We start from the raw sequence: 23214 nt of genomic DNA, 5'->3' as shown, positions 1-23214 counted from the left end.
CGCCGAGCGAGAGAGGTTACAACAGGAAGTCCTGGAATACCGGCAAAGAGCTGACGCCGAGCGAGAGAGGTTACAACAGGAAGTCCCGGAATACCGGGAAAGAGCTGACGCCGAGCGAGAGAGGTCAGGAGGAGAACACAAACGGCCCCAAAAGGAGCAGAAAGCTTCAGAGAAAGAGTTACTGAGTTACAGGGTCAGAGAGGTCCGGGCTTGATGCATATCAACCAGTTTCAGTGAAAGTGAGAGAAATTACTTAAAGAGAAAACAATAACTAATCTGGAGGTCAGTGATGCGCCACCAGCTGACGTGATCGTTCTGTTCACTTTATGTTGACGTGGTGGGGTCACTTTGAAGGAGGAAGGCCTGCCAGTGATTTCAGTCATGTTCCAGAAATGCAATAAAATTAATTGTTCATCCTCACGCTCGATGGTGAAAGTTTGCTTTCGTTCGTGAAATACCCGAATCTATAGAATATTGTTTGCGTGAAGTCGTGGTAACCTGTGCAGATCAGGAAACTGTCAATATGATCCATTGCAGATGAACGGAATTCCCTGGCTGACGTCATTAAGATTAAAGCGAAGTGTTTTCCCCCCCAACATAACCTGGATATAGAAACGCTGGTGGGAAGTGCTGGTACTGCAGGGGGACGATACGTGCAATCTAAACGTAGAGTAGAAGTTCTAAACGTAGAGGGAGGACACAAAAGTAATACTTCCCGTCATCATTCGTCAGGAAAGCGGTCATTACAGTTGCAGTGTTCACTGAAGGGAAGGGGAAATTCTGCCGCTGTTCTTCATAAATAATGTGGATATTCTCATGTCCGTAAATAAGAACAAATCCCCAGGGCGGAGGGAGATCTTATCCCATGGTGTCGTGTGGTAGGCTGGGTGGAAATTTCCAAAGACACGGAGAAACAGGCCACTCGGCCCGTGTAGTCATGCTGAACTATTCTACCGAGTCCCATCGACTTGCACCATGACCATAGCCCTGCACTCCACTCCCGTCCGAGTACTTATCCAAACTTCTCTGAAATGTTGTAATCCATCCTGCGCTCGTCACTTCCACAGACACCCTGTTCCACTCTCACCAAACTCATGTTCCCCTTCATCATTTCACCTTGCACCCTTAACCTATGACCATCAGTCCCACCCAACCTCAGTGGGAAAGATCTGATTGAAACATATAAGATTATTAAGGGTTTGGACACGCTAGAGGCAGGAAACATGTTCCCGATGTCGGGGGAGCCCAGAACCAGAGGCCACAGTTTAAGAATAAGGGGTAGGCCATTTAGAACAGAGTTGAGGAAAACCTTGTTCACCCAGAGAGTGGTGGATATGTGGAATGCACTGCCTCACAAGGCAGTGGAGGCCAGTTCTCTGGATGCTTTCAAGAAAGAGTTAGATGGAGCTCTTAAAAATAGCGGAGTCAAGGAATATGGGGAGAAAGCAGGAACGGGGTAATGATTATGGATGATCAGCCATGATCACACTGAATGGCAGTGCTTGCTCGAAGGGCCGAACGGCCTATCCCTGCACCTATTGCCTATGGTCAATAAAACTGCACCGTCTGGCACCGACAAACATTCCACTCTCAAAATCACTGAGATCACATTTCATCTCCATGGTGATGTTTGTCTGGAGACAGAACGTACCTTGTGCTAAGGAACAGGATGCGGAGAGAACCGCAGGTAACGCTGTGGGTTTAGTTAATGATTATCACCAGGAGCTGACTGAACATTAACCAGGGTGTGTTCATTACTTACAGAACCCGTAACACAGCCTTACCGGGACAGGGTGGTAACAGAACCTGGAGCCGTTGTACACGGTAAGAAGCTCTATATACTGAAATATAAACATCATAAAGATAATTAGCCCTGTTATGAGCACTTGGATGGGATTGATAACGTATTGTGTTGATCGACATTCGAACTGTAGCGAATCGCTTTTGAAAGAATTAATAATTCCCTTCAGCTAATTGAACGCATCGACTTCCTGTGCAGGTCCCGCGGGAAACCGAGGCCGTCGATGGTGTTATCGGAAACGCCGCTCTTTCAACCCAGCTCTGAATCACCAGCAAAGGCTCGGGAGGTGCGAGCCTCCCGCATCTCGTAACTGTCCCCGGGCTACCGCTTGCAGTAACAGGAAGCCGATCCGTCCACACTCGGGGCTTTACCGATCCCCGACCGAGGGAACTGAGGATTGGCTTTGCTTATTCCTTCACTGGCGGGATCGACACTATCTCTCCATCCTAGACGTCATTGCGGTTCGTGATCAAATGTATGGAACCACCCATACTGGAGATTACAGCCGGGGCGGGGGGTGGTCGTGGGGGAAGGCGGTGTAAGGAGTTGATGGTTCCATTATACAGTCGGTTGGCGAGACCTGTTATGGATCACCGTCTGCAGTGCTGTTTCCCTTCTGTCAGATGCGAGTGGGCAGGTGGGAAATCAAAAGAAGGTTTACCAGACAGATATCTACCCCCGTGAGTTTTTCTATGAGGATTCTGTTGTGATCTTGACTTGTGGTGTGACTTAAAACAGGGGAGACATTACATTTTTTTAAATTAACAATGTACTTGACTGTATCCGCGGAAATTTGGTAAAACGAGTGGGAACTTCGATGAGACATAAAGTATACACGGAGTTTGATAGGGACGTGGACAAAATAGTTCCTGTTGTGTGAGGACCTGAAACCAGGCTTCGTCTGGAGCCCAGAACCAAAGGCCAAAGTTTAAGAATAAGCGGGAGGCCATTTAGAACAGAGTTGAAGAAAAACTTTTTCACCCAGAGAGTAGTGGATCTATGGAACGCTCTGCCTCAGAAGGCAGTGGAGGCCAAGTCTCTGGATGCTTTCAAGAAAGAGTTAGATATAGCTCTTAAAAATAGCGGAGTCAAGGAATATGGGGAGAAAGCAGGAACGGGGTAATGATTGTGAATGATCAGCCATGATCACATTGAATGGCGGTGCCGGCTCGAGGGGCGGAACGGCCTACTCCTGCACCTATTGTCAATTGCCTAGAAAACTGCACCGTCTGGCACCGACAAACATTCCACTCCTAAAATCACTGAGATCACATTTCACCTCCATGGTGATGTTTGTTTGGAGACAGAACGTACCCTGTGCTAAGGAATAGGACACGGAGAGAACCGCTGATAACGCTGTGGGTTTAGTTAATGATTATCACCAGGAGCTGACTGAACATTAACCAGGGTGTGTTCATTACTTACAGAACCCGTAACACAGCCTCACTGGGACAGGGTGGTAACAGAATCTGGAGCCGCGGTACAAGGTAAGAAGCTTTTTTTACTGAAATATAAACATCACAAAGGCAGTTAGCCACTTAAATGAGACTGAGAACTTATTCAGTTGTTCAACAATTGAACTGCAGCGAATCGCTTTTGAAAGGATTAATAATTCCCTTCAGCTAATTGAATGCATCGACTTCCTGTGCATGTCCCGCGGGAAACCGGTGTAGTTGGAGGTGTTATCGGAAACGCCGCTCTTTCAGCCCAGCTCCGAATCATCAGCAAAGGCTCCGGAGGTGCGAGCTTCCCGCATCTCGGAACTGTCCCCGGGCTACCGCTTGTCCGTCCACACTCGGGGCTTTACCGATCCCCGACCGAGGGAACTGAGGATTTGCTTTGTTCATTCCATCGCAGGCGGGATCGACACTATCTGTCTACCCTTTACGACATTTCGGTAGGTAGCTACTGAGAGAGAGCGAAATTATGAGAACTGCTCACACTGCAGTTTATGGGGGGCGGGGTGGGAGCGGGGAGGTGTGTAAAGATGTGATGGTTCCATTATAGAATCGGTTGCTGAGACTTGTTGTGGATCACCGCCTGTAGTGTTGATACCCTTCTGTCAGAAGTGTGTGGGTAGGTGGGAGATCAAAAGAAGGTTTAACAGAGAGATATCCGCACCGTGTGAGTTGTCCTGTGAGGAAATGTCTGTGATCTTGGCTTTTTTTCAGTGACTGAGAAGAATTCGATATGACCTGAGTTTACAGGGTGGTGTATACATTGCAGTTTTTTTTAAAAAATAACAATGTACTTGATTGTATCCGTAGTAGTTTGGTGAAACCAGCGGGATATTTGATGAGAAGTAAAGTATCCTACAGCATCCTGATAGGGACGTCGGCAAATTCTCTCTCTCTCTCTCTCTCCCTGTCCCTCTCCCTCCCTCCCTCCCTTACCATCATCAAGTTCTCTCTTATTGGTTCCTTCACCTGTTACGTACCCCATAACTGGGTGTCTGACCAGCAAAGATAGAAGAATCCGTTGGAGTCTGGTGGTACTATTTTCAAACAGTGTTTATTAGTAAAATATACAAATCAACATCAACAATGCAAATATATAGATAATACACGTTAGCAATTCTAAACCTAAAATTGTGGGTATAATGATAATCAATAATAAACAAGCTCTATCGATATCCAGGGGATAATGAATTGTCATATGTGAATCTCAAGTTCAGTTCAGTTCATACACGCTGAGGTAGTTGTTGGTGGTTTTGTTGTAATTGTTGTGGAGAGACAGAGATAGAGAGAGAGAGAGAGAGAGAGAGAGAGAGAGAGAGAGAGAGAGAGAGAGAGAGAGAGAGAGAGAGAGAGAGAGAGAGAGAGAGAGAGAGAAGAGAGAGAGAGAGAGAGAGAGAGAGAGAGAGAGAGCGAACAGTGACAGCTACAGTGAGTCAAACCTTCCTTTACGATCTTGATCCGTCGATGTGTTGTTATGGCCTTTCAGGTATGACCCCTCTGTCCTTCAGCTAGACCGTTCTTCTGTGGTGGATTCGTCACTCAGGCAAGGGCGGACACATACACAAGCCCCCACCGGCCCTGTTATAAACACTGTTAAACTGACAGATCCTTTGTTCGGTCTCCGATGCCCCACACCTTCTCGTGGGTTCCAACACTCAAGCAGTGCTCACTAGTGTGTCTCCTGGTGTGTCTGAGGGGTGTCTCCCCAGACCTCACTTTTATCCCTACTCAGGGGGTCTCAGGTGTCAATCAGTTTTGAATGGCTTAGTCCATCAAACCAGCCCACTCCGGCCTCCACTGAGGAATTTTAATGAACAGAATGGTACCAAGTAAACAGCCCTCTCCGGAGCCGTAAGTCTTACAGGAGTCATAATATGGTGGAACAACAAGTCTCTGTCTCCCGGTGTTATCTCTCCCTTATCTGAAGCAAATGTTCTAGTCCCAGTATGTTTTCCCTTTGTCTCTCTTTCTCTCTCATTAGCACCGTGGTAACAGTAACAGTTAGTGATTCTCCCGGGAGGGGGGGGGGGGGGAACATGGGCAACTCTGTACCCTTCTGCCCATCAGAGTTGTTCATCCTTCATAGCACCCCCATCCTTCTAGGAATTTTCACCAAAGGGGAAAATTAAATAATACAGCGTCTTACAGAATTACGGAAACTAACAAAATACAGAAATGTTTTAACTGCAAAGCAATACAGATATTCCTTCAACTTAGCATCTAGATAAACAATCAGCGATTACATTGTCACTTCCTTTAATATGTTGTATCTGAATATCAAACACTTGTAGCATCAGACTCCAATTTAATAACCGCCTATTCTTTATCTCTGTAAAAAAAAACTAAAGGGTTGTGATCTTAGCTTAAGTGTATATTACAAAATGTGAACCAATACATGTGTAATTAGATTGTGGTACATTACAGAAGTTTGTGCAAATACCAATCTCTATTTTACTTTTAACCTTAACAGTCAATCTTCCATGGTGTTTTTATCTTTCACATGCTTTGTCAAATTCCCTCAAAACCAGATCCTGTTATTCAAAGTGGCATTTTGTTAACCTTTGCCCCTTTTCCACTTAACTCTCACGTGGTTAGCTTGCTCACCAGTGTGGAATAGGCTTTCACATACTCCGTTCATAGGAGTTATCTTATCACCAATGTTTTCCAAACTTAGCCCATTTTCTGAACTTCCACACAATTCTTTATTTTTCAGCAAGTCATTAATTTTATCTTCAGGACCCTTCATTCTATTAGTTTTCAGTTTAACATCTGCAAGTGATCCCTCTTTGTCAAAACAACACTTTCGGTTCTGTCGCTCCAAATCACATCTTTGAATAACATCAGCGAATTGTTTACCTTTAAATTCCAAAACAAACTGTAATTGATTCACAGGCATCTTGTTAACAAACCATTGTTTCTTCAGCCTGGTTACTGCTTCTAAAACCAATCCAGACTTTAAATTTTCTTTATTCAATAGTCCAGGAACAATACTTTTCCCTTCAATAATATTCACATCACCAGCTTTCATCTCCTCACTAACCTTTAACACACCTTCTAACACAAACAACTGAGAATTTTCACTTTCCACTGGTACCTAGGTTAACCCTTTCTTCACTGAACCAAGTCCATCTGACCCAAAAGTACTGCATTCCTTTTCAACTAAATCAGATAGCTCATCCTTTTCCTGAGTTTCAATACTAGGTTCAGTACCCTGTGCATCCACATCCTGAACACAAGCAAACGGGACATCTGCCTCTTCTAGGCTTCCAAAACCAGTCCCTTTTTCAAATTCTAAGTTCCCCTGATCCTCCCAGTTACTCTCTGGGCAACTCCTATCCCGAGTAAACTCAACCCTGCAGGTTAAAACAACTTCATCTGCTAACCCAGCAGACTCCTTCAAGGTAGCAGCATCCTTTTCATCTAGGACTGCCTTTATATCATCGGGAACACATTGAAATTCTTCAGCTGAAAACAGCTCTGTCAAACCAGACAGATCATCCGTGTCCAACCCTGGATCTTCTAACTACCTTATTTGTTTCTCATCTTCACTCTGTGCCTTTATAATTTCCTTCCTTGCTAAGGGTAGGTCTTCCTCCTCTCCTTTATTCTCTTTCACCTCCCTATTCTCCGCTTTACCATCCCCTAACCCCTCTTGGTACAGGGTCGGTAAAAACGTCTCAGCCAAATCAACACTGGACTCATTTAAACTGTCCTCTTTCTCAGCCGCTTTTCTCGACATGCTGCGAGTGATCGCGCATGCGGGATAGATCTTAGAGTCTATGGGCGGGTCCTCAGCACTCACAGGCTTACTTGTCAGCTTCACTGCTGAACACACGTCACCACCTGCTAAGTCGTTACCAAGAAGGACGTCCACGCCGTCTCTTGGTAATTCTGACCGCACCCCTACTTCGACCGGGCCAGATAACAGGTCACATTTTAAAATGATCTTGTGCAAAGGTACAGCTTCTGTCCCTTTTCCTATACCTCTTAATACCACCTCTCCAGTTTCGGGACCGAAATCTAGCACCTTACTTAGGATCACTGACTGGTCAGCCCCAGTATCCCTCCAGATTCTCACAGGAACTGGGGTTTCTCCTTCTTTCACAGACACTGTCCCTTCCGAAATAAATTTCTCACGGCCCTCTTGTACTCTGTCTTCACTTGCCTCCCTCATCGATCAGCTAATGCAACCTCTCGTGATTGCTGTTTTCCCTTTTCCTGTCTCCTTCTTCGGAGCAAAGCACTTAGATGCAATATGATCAACCTTTCCACAATTATAACAGGTCAAGCCAGGAACCTTCCTGCCAGCCTGCTTGTCCTCCTCCTTACCTTTACCACTAGCTCCCGGCTTATTCTCTACATTAGCCGGTGGACTTTCTCTACGGTCCCTACTGCCTTTCTGGTAACTCTTATTTGGGGTAAACTTTGTCTTGTGGGTTAGGGCATATTCATCTGCGAACCTGGCAAATTCCGATATAGACTTATTCGTCTCGTTCAGATATATCCGGATATTAACCGAAACATAAGCTTTAAATTTCTCAATCAGAATTAACTCTCTGAAACGATGGAACTCCTCCTCCACCCTTTCTGCAGCACACCAGCGATCCAAGAGCACACCCTTTTCATAGGCAAACTCTGCATACGTCTGATTCCACAGTTTATTTAAATCTCTGAACTTTTGTGTATACGCTTCAGGTACCAACTCTTAGGCCCGAAGGATAGCCTGTTTTACTTCCTCATAATCCTCAGACTCCCCCCCGGACAACGCCGCATATGCCTGTTGAGCTTTCCCTTTTAATACACTTTGTAATAACGCCACCCACTGATCTCTGGGCCACTTCTGATTCACTGCCACCTTTTCAAAATGCAAGAAGTAACTATCAACGTCTGTCTCATCGAACAGAGGTACTAACCTAAACTCTACTAACATTAAACTTCTCAATTGAGCCTTCCCCTCGCTCTTTTCCCTGTTGCTTTAATCTCTCCATGTCCAGCGCATGCTGCCTATCTCTCTCCCTTTTCCTTTCCTCCAACTCCCTTTCGCTGGAGCTCATACTCCCTTTTCTTCTGTTCCGCGTCCAACCTTAATTTGTCTGGTTACTTCTCAGGGAACAGATCCAATACCCCAGCCGAAAACACCTCCACCGATATATAGTGCTGGGCTATGGCCCTCTGTATCTCCCACTTTTTCATTGACGACTTCACCTCTGGGAGATTTAATCGTTTTGCAATAGTCACCAAGTCTGCATTTGTGGCCTCCTCAAGCGCCTTCAAAGTCGGGCTTTCTATAAATTTGTCTATATCTATCAGTGCAGAATTCCCGTCTGGTTACCCACGCAACCAGATCAAATGATGGACTTGTAGCCCGATTCAGTTGCCCCACCCATTTTGTATACAAATCCCGGGCGAGCCCCCAATTTGTTACGTACCCCGTAACTGGGTGTCTTACCAGCAAAGATAGAAGAATCCGTTGGAGTCTGGTGGTACTATTTTCAAACAGTGTTTATTATTAAAATATACAAATAAATATCAACAATTCAAATATGTAGATAATACACGCTAGCAATACTAAGCCTAAAAGTGTGGGTATAATAATAATCAATAATAAACAAGCTCTTTCGATGTCCAGGGGATAATGAACTGTCATATGTGAATATAAACTTCAGTTCAGTTCATACGTTCTGAGTTAGTTGTTGGTGGTTTGGTTGTAATTGTTGGGGAGAGAGAGAGAGAGAGAGAGAGAGAGAGAGAGAGAGAGAGAGAGAGAGAGAGAGAGAGAGAGAGGGAGAGAGATCGAACAGTGACAGCTACAGTGAGTCAAACCTTCCTTTACGATCTTGATCCGTCGATGTGTTGTTGTGGCCTTTCAGGTATGACCCCTCTGTCCTTCAGCTAGACCGTTCTTCTGTGGTGGATTCGTCACTCAGGCAAGGGCGGACACATACAAAAGCCCCCACCGGCCCTGTTATAAACACTGTTAAACTGACCGATCCTTTGTTCGGTCCCCGATGCCCCACACCTTCTCGTGGGTTCCTACACTCAAGCAGTGCACACTAGTGTGTCTCCTGGTGTGTCTGAGGGGTGTCTCCACAGACCTCTCTTTTATCCCTACTCACGAGGTCTCAGGTGTCAATCAGTTTTGAATAGCTTAGCCCATCAAACCAGCCCACTCCAGCTGTCCACTGAGGAATTTTAATGAACAGAATAGTACCAAGTAAATAGTCCTCTCCGGAGCCATAAGTCTTTCAGGAGTCATAATATGGTGGAACAACAAGTCTCTGTCTCCCGGTGTTATCTCTCCCTTATCTGAAGCAAATGTTCCAGTCCCAGTATGTTTTCCCTTTTTCTCTCTTTCTTCTCATTAGCAGCGTGGTAACAGTAACAATTTGTGATTCTCCTGGGGGGGGGGGGTGGAACATGGGCAACTCTGTACCCTTCTGCCCATCAGAGTTGTTCACCCTTCATAACACACCCTATAATTCATTATCTTCCTCACCGGGACAACGTTATCCCTAACATCCCTCAAGAGATCCTTCAACATCGACCGCATCTCCATAGTGCATTTCCCTGCAAAAACATAATCCCAATTCACACCCACAGTTCTAGCCTGATAGACTCATAATTTGCCCATCCCCAATTAATTTTTTTCCTGTCCTCTCTGATTCTATCCTTTTCCATCATAATGCTAAAGGCAGGGAGCGGTGATCACTGTCCCCCAGATGCTCAGCCGCTGAGAGATCTGTGACCTGACCCGGTTCGATACCTAATGCTAGATCTAGTATGGCATTCTCCCTAGTCGGACTGTCAACATACTGCGACATGAATCCGTCCTGGACACACTTAACAAACTCTGACCCATCTAAACCCTTGGAACTAATCAGGTGCCAATCAATATTAGGGGAGTTAAAGTCACCCATGATAACAACCCTATTATTTTTGAACCTTTCCAAAATCTGCCTCCCAATCTGCTGCTCGGTATCTCTGCTGCTACCAGGAGGCCTAAGGAATAACCGCAATAGAGTAACTGCTTCCTTCCTGTTCCTGACATCCATCCGTACTGACTCAAAAGAGGATCCTGCTAGATTACCCACCCTCTCTGTAGCTGTAATCTTATCCCTGACCAGTAATGCTACCCCCTCCTCCCCTCCCCCACCCCTGTCTATCCCTTTTAAAGCACTGAAATCCAGGAATATTGAGAATCCATTCCTGTCCTGGTGCCAACCAAATCTCTGTAATGGACACTACATCATAATTCCATGTATGTCTCCCAGCTCTCAGTTAATCACGTTTGTTCCTGATGCTTCTTGCATTAAAGTACAAACAGTTTAGCCCTTCTACTTTACTACCTTTACACCCTTTATTCTGATTCTCTTTCCTGAAAGCCTCTCTATATGTTAGATCTGGCTTTACTCCAAGCACTTCTTCACTGCTCTTTCGCTCCGGGCTCCATCACCCCTTGCAATTTAGTTTAAACCCTCCCGAACCATGCTTGCAAACCTACCTGCAAGGATATTGCACCCCCTTGAGTTCCGGTGCAACCCATCCAATCTGTACAGGTCCCGCTTTCCCCAGAAGAGATCCCAGTGATCCAAAAATCTAAAACCCTGCCCCCTGCACCAAATCCTCAGCCACGCATTCAACTCATCCAATTCTTACCATCACCATCACGTAGCATTGGCAGCAATCCTGAGAACGCCACCCTTGAGGTCCTGTTCTTCAGCCTTCTGCCTAGTTCCCGAAACTCACACTTCAGGACCTCATCCCTCTTCCTGCCTATATCTTTGGTACCAACATGTATCATGACGTGACAGACAGACTGACATACTTTATTGATCTCGAGGGAAATTGGGTTTTGTTACAGTCGCACCAACCAAGAACAGTGTAGAAATATGGCAATATATAACCATAAATAATTAAATAATGATAGTAATTATGCCAAGTGGAAATAATTCCAGGACCAACCTAGTGGCTCAGGGTGTCTGACACTCCGAGGGAGGAGTTGTAAAGTTTGATGGCCACAGGCAGGAATGACTTCCTATGACGTTCAGTGTTGAATCTCGATTGAATGTACTCCTGTGCCTAACCAGTACATTATGGATGGGATGGGAGACATTGTCCAAGATGGCATGCAACTTGGACAGCATCCTGTTTTCAGACACACCATCAGAGAGTCCAGTTTGGCCCTCACAACATCACTGGCCTTACGAATGAGTTTGTTGATTCTGTTGGTGTCTGCTACCCTCAGCCTGCTGCCCCAGCACACAACAACAAACATGATAGCACTGGCCACCGCAGACTCGTAGAACATCCTCAGCATCGTCTGGCAGATGTTAAAGGACCTCAGTCTCCTCAGAAAGTAGAGACGGCTCTGACCCTTCTTGTAGACAGCCTCAGTGTTCTTTGATCAGTCCAGTTTATTGTCAATTCGTATCCCCAGGCATTTGTAATCCTCCACCATGTCCACACTGACCCCTTGGGTGGAAACAGGGGTCACTGGTGCCTTAGCCCTCCTCAGGTCCACCACCAGCTCCTTCGTCTTTTTCACATTAAGCTGCAGATGTTTCTATTCACATCATGTGACGAAGTTTCCCACCGTAGCTCTATACTCAGCCTCATCTCCCTTGCTGATGCATCCGACTATGGCAGAGTCATCAGAAAACTTTTGAAGATGGCAAGACTCTGTGCAGTAGTTGAAGTCCGAGGTGTAGATGGTGAAGACAAAGGGATGCAGCATATTGACAGATTGGCATGCATGAGATTGTGGGCGTCACTGAATCGTGGCTGAAAGAATATTTTAGCTGGGAGTTTAACATCCAATGATACACACTGTATCGAAAGGACAGGCAGATAGTCAGAAAGGGTGGCGTGACTCTTGGTGAAAATGAAATCAAATTATTAGAAAGAGGTGACATAGGGTAGGAAGGTTTTGAATCCTTGTGGGTAGAGCTAGGAAACTGCAAGGGTACAAAGACCCTAATGGGGATTATATACAGACCCCCACACAGTAGTAATGACATGGTCTGAAAATTACAACGGGAGATAGAAAATATATGTTAAAGGGACAACGTTACGATAGTCATGGGGTATTTTAACATTCTAAAATCGTGCTGTTATGGTGTTTTATTACCCCACTTGTCACGATAGTATTTCTAGAGTTTCCACCAGTTCAATATTGTCCGGAAGATTGCCTGGATTTACGGATGCGTGTTTTTTTTTATTCTGTGTAATTTTGTGAGCAAAGTCGGTGTATATCTGGCAGTGATATTTAAAATATAAAAAATCCATTAGTAAATCTCTCTGGCAGTTGTTAAAATTATGGACGTCTACACTTAGTGGGCAATTCTCATCTACTTCCCGTACCTAATAATGTGGCCACTGAGTGTACGTTCGGGGTTTACCGCGGCTGTACCCCGTCCAAATCCGATGTTCGGCGTTCAGTGACGCTCTTCTGCACCCTGGCTTTTGGAGCGCATGGCTATTTAAGTTACTGTCACCTTCCTGTCGGATTTAATCAGTCTGGTCAATCTCCTTGATCTCTCCCATTAACGAGGCGTTTTCACCCTCAGAACTGCTGCTCACTGGATTTCCTTTCATTTTGTTTTCGCACCATTCGCTGTAAACCGAGCGAATGGTGCGTGAAAATCCAAAGAGATGATCAGTTTCCGTAATGCTCATGCTACCCTGTCTGGCACCAGATATCATTCCACGGTCAAGGTCACTTAGACCACATTTATTCCAGATTCGGATGTTTCACCTCAACAACTGAACCCCTTGACCATATCTGCATGTTTTATCTTTTGAGTTGCTGCCACGCGATTAACAGAATCCCATTAATGATCGGATGTACAGTTGTAACTAGTAACACGGCCATTTAGTGCATTTAGCATTTAGACGGGCCCTCACCTATCTCGAATTTGAATATGGGTGAGATTTGGTGCTGATTTGTGCGACTTTCCTGTTTCCAACAACAGGTTGTCGCTGACAAGGCAGTTTCGGGTAACCTGGAGAGAGAGACTGTCACTCTTCCTTTTGAGCTGCGCCGGTGTGCGGCTGCGCTGTGATTAAAATGCTCGCGTCACGGAGCCTTTGCTGCAGCGCAGATGGATTATAATGCAGCTGGAAAAAAGTTCACGACATCTGAGAGATTTTCTTTGTTGCACTATAATTTATCATATCCTTCCATTACTAGATAAAGACAAAAAATATATAATTTTTGTCAGTCCATTCTAAATATTCATAGATGCGCATTACAAAAAGGAACATATGAGAGATGCAGCGCTTTCTTCAGGCCGTGTGAAAATCTCCGGCTCAGAGCAATGGCTGATCCACGCGGCGGCAAAAATAGTAATTTAGTGGGAATATTGGAGACTGGGCCATGTGAGATTCAATGCATATTAATCGCGATTGAATATGATACATTACTGTGCTTCATTATGATTATTTTGGTATCTTATTTTATATTATTAGCTAGCGTGCCTTTATATTTCACCTTTTCTTTGCTTATTCCTTTTTTAATTGCCTTCTTTTGATTATTAAAAGCTGCACGATTCATTAGCTTAAACTATTTTTTCTATCTAGGATTTCATCTTTCAGTATGTAGATAGTCCAACAAATTCAGGAGATGTCCTGAAACTGATGTTGGGTATTTATGCTAGCTAGATACCCGACCATTTGGTAGGTTAACGGTTAGGGCAGAACTCCTTAAGTTTAAGAGAGCTATAGAGAAGGAAAGTGTAGACTTTGCGGGAGAGTAGAGAATTCTATCAGGGTAAATTACTAATTCACTAAGCAAGAACTATGGAAAGTTCATGGGAGACAACTGTTTCTGGCAGGTCCACATCTGACATGTGGAGGGTGTTTACAGTCCATCTGCACGGAGTACAGGACGGGGACATTCCAGTGTGACGAAATGACGATTGGCAGCGTCAGAGAACCTTAAATATCGTGAGAAGTGATGAATTTAGTCAAGCAGGAAAAGGAGAAGTATGTAAAGCTCAGGAAGGTCGAATCAAACAGAGCCCTCGAGAATGTGTGTGAGGTCCTTAATGAGTAACTTACATCAGCATTTACCAAGGAGAAAGACAAGGAGGATAGGGAGATCAGTGCGGAGAGTACAAGTATACACAGGCATTTTGAAGTAAGGGAGGAGACAGTGTTGGGTCTCTTAGAGTGCATCAAGGCGTATAAGTCTCCAGGCCCTGATGGGATATACCACACGTCACAGAGAAAGGCAAGCGAAGAAATTGCTGGGGCCTTGACCAATAGTCTTGTGACCTGCCTAGCCACCAGCAGACTCCGAGAGACCTGGCTAGTACCTCATATTGATGCATTATTCAAGACATGATCCAGGGAATAATCCTGATGAGCATTGAAACTGCCGAGAGACAGTCGGCAATGAGCCAAGTGCTGATAAATGGGGCCAGTGTAGACAGTGAGTGGATTGTCAAAACAGGTATGGCCGGCCAAAGGCTGTTCCCGTGCTGTGTGACCCTCCACTCCGGACACGCTAAATTAAGGATGGTGGCACCACAGGGCACTGATTTCAAAACTCGACACTCCTCTTCGACATGAAATAAACCAGACTGTATCTCTTGTCCCCACTGCGAATATCTGTTTCTGTCAAGGGAACATAAAGATTGGACACGTCAGCTAAACAACTGGCAACCGATGAAGTCCCTGTGTCTTCGTCCATTAATGTTGCTTCCTTACAGCAAAACTAACCCTCTGACTGTGTCAGAATCGGTGATTAAATCAGGCCCCAAACACTGTGCTTTCATCATTGCACATTGTAACTTGAACCATCCCACTGCGGGTCTGATGGAGACACAGACTCTGTCCTCTACTCATACGATCACATCTCCGCTGCTTCTAACATTTCAAATACCCTCAGAATGGTTTTCTGATTCAGTCTGAAGGTTATGGTACATACAGCTCGTTTTCAGCCCTGACAAACCATGTCTTCCCGCAGCCAGTTCCACCTGTTGGTGTGTCCTCTTTCCTCCAGCTCCAGGGAAGCTGCATTTCCATAAGACCATATGACCTCCTTCCAATCAGGCACTGATTTATCAATGCTGGAATATTTTCCTGTAATACCATGGGCTCCTAGCTTGCTTAGCAGCCTCAAGTGGGGCACCTTGTCACAGGCCTTTCGAAAATCCAAGTACCCAACATCAACGTATTCACCTCTCTCTATCCTGCTTGTTCTTTCTTCAAATAAATATAGCCGAACATCCTGCTACTAATTCAAAATGCCAGCAACACAAATAAGAGACCCCGTGAATTTAATGTTTCGATTGTTTCCATCACTCACTGATGAAAAACGGTTGCTGTATGTGTAAAGTAAATGCGATATCAGGTAAATTCACCAGCAGGAAATGGTCTAAATTTCATATGATGGCGCTGTGATCCTGCAATTTGTTTCCAGTGAGTGAACAATAAACTGAAGGAGAAGGGCATCAAAATCTTGCTGTGGACTTTGACCGGTTGTTATCTCTGGGAGATGGTAATCTCGGCACAACCGCTCCCCAATTGCCCATTACCCAAAGGTAACAACAGCGGGCAACTGTTAAAGATGGCTTTTAAATGGCCAACTTAAATCACTGCAAGCCCAGGCTACGGGGGCACAGTTAAATCTGGAGAAAGAGAATGTCCGCTGATCAAAAGAGATCATTATTCCAAATGCATAATATTTCATCAGAGTTGAGAGCGCCCTTGCTTCTGCTCACTCTGTGCAATAAACCCACAGCGATCTTTGCCCTGAGCTGTCGCTGGAGTTTATAATCTGACAATAAACTGGTCCCAAGGTGAACAATAACTCAAAGCGACGGCACCAACCGAACGGAACCAGGATACGGGTTCTGATTCCTCTCTGGAGGTGGTAAAATGTCGCGCACTGAAGTATTAATTCTAGTTCGGACCACAAGTTAGAAAGACTCATTCAAGCAAGGTGAGTCTTTGTGTGGTTTAACACAAGCGTTGTGGAACAGGGTGTGGCGTTACATGCTGAATAGACTGGAGTTCAGGTTTATGAGCGTGTTATCAACTGAACATTGCTCAGGGTGTGTTCAGTTACTGTTAGGGCCAATAAAATTTAGATGTTCGGATTCGCTGGAAACAGAATCAGGAGTCCTGCATCAGGTAGGAACATGGACTGTTTTCGGCAATGTTATGGTGTTTTAATAAGCCTACTTCTAACGGCAGTATTTCTAATATTTCTACCATATCAGTATTACCATTGAAATCGCGCGGATTTACGGATCTGCGCGCTCGATTATTCTGTATGTGTTTTTTCAGCGAAGACGAGGTAGATCTGACAGTGGTATTTATATTAACAAATAATGTGATAATTCTCACTAACCGTAGACCAAAATAGCAAATTCTACACTCAGTGGGCGCTTTACTATGTACCTACTGTACCTAATAATGTGGCCACTGAGTGCATGTCCGGGAGCATCTGCTGCTGTTACCCGTTCGCTTCAATGCTGACCTCTACTCTGTGTTCGCTGGAACTCGATAAAGACGGGGAGTTGATTGTATTCGCTGTCATTTAGATGAAAGTGAGGAGATTTTATCCGCCAGTGGTTACATAAATGAATTAAGCTTATTTCATATGATTCTACGTTGGCATGGTAACCTGTTTCCAGTAAGTGAACAATAAACTGAAGGGGAAGGGCGTTCATATCTCGCTGTTGACTTTGACCGGTTGTTATCTCTGGGAGATGGTTATCTCGGCACAGTTGCTCCACAATCGGCCCATTATTGTAATGGACCAACTGCGGACTTCTGTTAAAAATGGTTCTTTCTAAACAGGTTGAACTTCAAGTCAGCTCCAGGCAGCTGGGACAAACTTAGGGAATGCACAGTGTTCAAAAGGAAAAAAAAAATATATAAATGACACAAAATGCATAATATTTTACAATCGCCCTTCCTTCTGCTCTCTCTGTGCAATAAACCCACAGCGATCTTTGTCCTGAGCTGTACCTGGAGTTTATAACCCGGCAATAAACTGGTCCCAAGGCGAACAATAAATCAAAGGCACGACACCAACAGAACCGAACCAGGATACGGGTTGTGCTCCCTCCCTGGAGCAGATCAAATTTTCGAGAGAAAGGTAATCATTGCATCGGGCAGTGAAGTCGTACTCTTGGTTCGAACCACATGTTAGAAACGAGTTTTTGCGTTTTTCACTACAAGCGTTGTGGAACAAGGTGTGGCGTTACATGCTGAATAGACTGAAGCTCAGGTTTATGAGCGTGTTATCAACTGAACATTGCTCAGGGTGTGTTCACTTACTGGTAGGGACATAAAATTCAGATACTCGGATTCACTGAAACCAGACTCAGGAGTCCAGCACCAGGTAAGAACAAGGACTGTACTGGGCTGCGTTATGGTGTTTCAATAAGCCCACTTGTCACGGCAAGTATTTCTAGTTTTTCTACCGTATCAATACTATCAGTTGCTGTTCCAGGGAAAGCTGAAACAGGTGAAGATAGATGAGGTTATTTTTATGAGGTGGAACTGTTTTCAAAGGAAATGAGAACCGGGGTTTGGTTTTTTCAATGTTTTAAATTCCGCAGGACACAGATTCTGTACAGCCAATGGAGTGAAGTGTTGCAGACGGTCGCAGGGATGTGTCACTGAGATCTCAGTCCAGCTGTGATCATAGAGAATGGCGGAACAGGACTGAGCGGGTGAATGTCCTGTTACTAATTCCACACTCTATGTGGTGGAAATTGTGTGTGTTTGGAATTCTCTTCCTCAAAGGAAACGAGAAGCAGGGATTATTTTCTGTGAGTTTAATTCCGCAGCGGAGAGATTCTTGACAGGCAAGGGAGTGAAGTGTTGCAGGTGGTCGCAGGGATGTGTCACTGAGATCACGGTCCCCTGTGATCATAGAGAATGACGGAACAGGACTGAGGGGGCGAATGCATTGCTACTAATTCAACATACCAGCAGCACACTCTGACAGAGAAGAAACGCAGTGAAATTAATGTTTTTACCCATCGTTCTCTGACGAGGAACGATACAAGTTCCTTTAAAATAAATGCGAGGCTGGTGGATGTATGTGTGAAGTAAACGGGTTACCAGGCAAATTCGCCAGCGGGATATGATGATAATTCCATATGATTGCTACTCTGATGTGGTAACTTGTTTCCAGTAAGTGAGCAATAAGCTGAAGGAGAAGGGCGTCCATATCTTGCTGTCGACTTTGACCGGTTGTTATCTCTGGGAGATGGTTATCTCGGGACAGCTGCTCTCCAGTCGGCCCATTACTGCAATGGTCCAACTGCGGACTACTGCTAAAGATGGCTCGTTATAAACGGGGTGACCTTGAAGTCTGCTCCAGGCAGAGGGGGCACAGTTAAATCTGGAGAAAAGGAATGCCTCCTGTTCAAAAGAGATCATTATTCCAAATACATAATATTCCATCAGAGTTGAGAGCGCCCTTCCTTCTGCTGTCTCTGTGCAATAAACCCACAGCGATCTTTGCCCTGAGCTGTCGCTGGAGTTTATAATCTGACAATAAACTGACCCTAACTTGTACAATAAATTGAAGTGACGACGCCAACCCAACCGGACCAGGATGCGGGTTATGATTGCTCTCCAGAGCAGATCGAGTATTCTGGAGAGAGGAAATTACTGCACCGCTTGCACTGCAGTATCAATTCTGGTTCAGACCTCTTGTAAGAGTGACTTGTTTATGGAAATTAAGCTTTGATGTGGTTTAACACAAGTATTGTGGAACAGGGTGTGGCGTTACATGCTGAATAGACTGAAGTTCAGGTTTATGAGCGTGTTATCAACTGAAAATTGCTCAGGGTGTGTTCACTTACTGGTAGGGACATAAAATTCAGATGTTCGGATTCGCTGGAAACAGAATCAGGAGTCCAGCACCAGGTAAGGACAGGGTCATAGGGGAAATGCTATGGTGCTTTATTACGCCCACTGGTCGCCCTAGTAATGCTATTGTTTCTATCAGTTCAATATTGTCCTTGGGGTTGCGTGGATCAACGAATATGTGTGTTTTATTCTGTTTGTGTTTTTTTAACAAATACTTTATATATCTAGAAGTGATATTTAGGATAAAAATTCCTAAATCTCACTGACAGTTGATAAAAGTATGGAAGTCTACACTCAGGGGCACATTTTTAAGTACCCCCTGTACCTAATGATGTGACACTGAGTGAATGCTCGGGGTTTACTGCGGCTGCACCCCGTCCACATTCTATGTTAGGCGCTCAGTGACGCTCTCTTGCACGCCTCTGTTGGAGTGCGTGGTTATTTGAGTTCTTGCCGCTTTCCTGTCGGATTTAATCACTCTGCCAATCTCACTGAGTTCTCTCATTAACGCGGCCTTTAGAACCGCTGTTCACTGGATTTTCCTTCGGTTTGATTCCGGACCATTCTCAGTAAACCGAGAGATTTATACTTGAGAATCCAAGCTGCTGATCAGTTTCCGTAACACTCAGACCACCCGGTCTGGCACCAGCCATCACTCCACGGTCAACGTCACCTACATCACATTTATTTCCTCTTCAGATATTTGGCCTGAATAACAACTGAACCCGTTGACCATATCTGCATGTGTTTGTGCTTTGAGCTGCAGGCAGACGATTAACAGATTCGTATTAATGAGCTGGTACAGAGTTGTACCTAACAAAGAGTCCATTTAGTGCATTTAGGCAAACCCTCACCCATCTCGAATACGAACACGGATGAGATCTGGGCCTGATTGTTGATGATTTGCATGTTTGTAACAACAGCCTGTCGCTGGCAAGGCAGTGGACAAAACACTGTTATAAGGTGGGGATAATCTGGAGAGAGAGGGACCCGTCACTGTTCCCTCTAAACTGCGCGTCTGCGTAACCAAAATGCTCCCACGAACGGAGCCTTTATTGCAGCGCAGATGGAATTAAACACTGTCGGATAAACGTTTACGAAACCTGAAGGTTTTTCTTTGTTGTACTGAATTTTATCCTATCCTTTAATTAGTAATTAAAATCAAAAGAATGTTTTTTTTTCTCTTGTCTGTCTTCCTCCTAAAATATTCATCGATGCATTTTACAAAAGAGGATACATCAACGATGTTGTGCTTTTTTCAGGCTGTGTGAAAATTCCCGGCTCAGAGCAATGGCTGATCCATGTAGCTGCAAAAATAGTAATTAGAGGGAAAATTGGATACCGAACCCCGTTACATGCTATGCATATTAATCAAGATTGAATATGGTACATTATCGTGCTTCCTGTTATAGAGGAGATTTTAAAAGTCAATAATGTAGATTTTGAAAAAAAACAGTTTCACTGGGAGCCTGTCTGGTATCCAGGAAATAATAATGAATAACGCAAGAAAAATTAATAATAATTTCGCCTTGTCCGTGGGAGCGTACTGTGAGGCAATGACGCTCAAGTGCTTAACAATACAGAACGAACGTTGAGCAGCGAATACATAGAAGGTCCATTTACTATAAATTCAAGTGCTTTTCGTTTTCGTTTCTCGAAATATCACTATTAATGCCCCGATAATCACTTTTACTACCTTTTCAGAACACTGTGTGTAGTACCTCCCCCATTATAAGTATGAGCAAGGATGAGATCTGGGCCAAATTGCGCAATTAAGCGTTCAGCATATCACGCATCATCTTGGATAATCCCAGTACTGATACTGGGTCTTCCACAGTGTCTTGTTCCACAGATCCAATCTGATGTACCGAGTTTCCAGCACTTTATAAGAGGACGCAGGAATATGGCATTGGGGCGAAAAAAAAATCAACCATGATTGAATGATGGAGGAGACTCGATGGTCTGAATCACTTCATTCTGCTCTGATATCTTATCATGACTGAATGATGAGTCCTTCGTATCCCGTATGAGGATTTGTGACGTGTGAGGGACAATTACAGATTTGTTCCATGAGATTCTTTTATTTGTCTTCAGCGTTCAAATTTCAGTGAGATTCGCTTTTGAAAATATTGAGCAGAAATATTTTTTCTCCTTTGTATTGTTAATGTGCTTCATTATCTCTCTGTTTCAAGTTAGACCTGCGGTGAGAGATTTATTGGAAGAAAAGCCCACAGCTGGAAAGAAGCCACGAATGAGAACGAGGGAACAGCGACAAGTGAACCAGCCCGAGGACTGAGAGTACCAACTGAAGAGAACCCTCTGACTCAGAGTTTTCATTGATTCAGTCAGGAGAAAGTTTGGTGAGTCTCATTCACTCGAACACTGGTCCCGTAACCATTACATATCTTTACAAAGAAAGGTACGAAATAGGTGGAATGCCTCGGTCACACCCAGTTGCAATCACTCCAGGTCTGGTAATGTGCTTTCAGAAGCCCAGCTCTTTAAAGTCACTCACATTCTCTGAGTGTTTGCTCATTTGAAGGTCCTGCATCATCTGAAGTAGCTTTTGGTTAGTTCTGATGTTTCCTTGTTACGTTATAATCATCTTAAAATGAGTTGACAATTTCATCCCTTTATAAGAAGCCCCAAGTGTGTCGTGTTGTAGTGATTGTCGAAATGTGGAATTACCATGAACTGCAGCAACATGCCCTTGATCCCATTGGCTATTGCAATCTGCAGTGATATACTTACCCTCGAATATATCGTCGCGCAGGCCTCTGCTGAGAACAGACCATTTATAAAGCAAAATATCCCAACTCTGCATTTTATTCAGTCCTAACTAGCACATGGCAACCCATAATTTACATTGACATACCTTGGCCTCATCAAGTACTTTTCTGCTAATTGCATTGTCAGAACCTGTGAACGTGAAATTAAGCAGAGGTGGAAATTCGAAGTTATTTTCCTATGAACGTTGCACATTGGACTTCAGCAAAGCCTTTGACAAAGTGTCACATGGCAGCTTGGCCCCGATGATTAGGTCCCATGCTGTCCAGAGAGAGCAAATTGGATGTATTCAAAATTAGCTTCAAGGTAGCAAGCAAAAAGTGCTGGTTGAAGGTTTCTCCTCGCAATGGAGGCGAGTAATTAGCGATGGGCCGTGCGGCTACAAGTTGGGACCTTTGATATTCGTTATTTTGTAGCAATGATTTGGATGCGGTTACACAAGGATTACTTAACAGGTAAGTTCGCAGAATGCACAACATTAGTAGTTGCTGTTCACAGAGAAGATTATCGTAGCATCTAGGGGATCTAAATGGACAGGGGCTGGCAAAGAGATTGCAAAGCCAATCTGATCAGCAGCGGATTCATGCAGATGTTGGGGATCATGTGGAGGAAACAGCCAGAGGAAGTGGATGAGGCAGGTGCAGTTGCATAATTCAAAAAGCAGTTGGGGTGTGTAGATGGAGTGAAGAGGCCAGAAGGGAGATGGCCCCATCACAGGAAATTGTGACCATCTCAGTGGGCACTGTGGTTGGCATTGTCTCGTTGGGCTGAACGCTCTGAATTTGGATTTTATTGCTCTGTGACTCTGTCAGTAGATGCGCCAGGTATCAGTGGACAGATATGGTGTGGAAGTGGTTACTAACAGGGAATGTTTGGTCCCCATGCCAAATGCTGCAGGGGATGGAAATACTGTCATATTTGCAAAGTAGTCGTACTCTCTGACTCACCGTTTGTTTGTTGTGAAATTTAGAGCCTCACCAGCAGGTGGCGCTGTCCTGCAGAGCGACCAAAGTGTAAACAAGACGACGACAATCGACAATCGTCAGTCAGAATCAGAATGGCCAAAGGTATGATCACAGGGATCTTTGAATTAAACTTTTGTCGCGTTTGTACGCAATAGTTCAGATGAAAAAACTGACACAGGTGTTAACAGGGCATAGAAGACTTTCATCCAGCAGTGTCATTTATCCCACTGGTAAAGCGGCCTTGAGTAATTGATCAACCCAACAGTTCCAGCACAGGGACCTGACACCAGTAATGGTCGAATCACTCCGCTCATCATACAAAGCTTCAGCTGAGTGAAAGGAGCAGGGGCTCCTGAATCAGGTG

General features: G+C 44.6%; 1 long non-coding RNA gene across 1 annotated transcript; it reads left to right on the top strand.

The window, feature by feature from the left end:
• Positions 1-1724: 1724 nt before the first annotated feature.
• On the top strand, positions 1725-22964 carry LOC140724345 (uncharacterized). Its single transcript, XR_012098101.1, has 5 exons — positions 1725-1824; positions 2000-2276; positions 3229-3288; positions 21291-21458; positions 22856-22964. It is a non-coding gene; the product is annotated as an uncharacterized lncRNA (long non-coding RNA).
• Positions 22965-23214: the final 250 nt, after the last annotated feature.

This window comes from Hemitrygon akajei, unplaced genomic scaffold (genome assembly GCF_048418815.1).
Source record: "Hemitrygon akajei unplaced genomic scaffold, sHemAka1.3 Scf000194, whole genome shotgun sequence".
Lineage (NCBI taxonomy): Eukaryota > Metazoa > Chordata > Chondrichthyes > Myliobatiformes > Dasyatidae > Hemitrygon > Hemitrygon akajei.
Note: the sequence above shows the minus strand (reverse complement) of the source record. Positions and strands in the feature narration are given on the sequence as shown.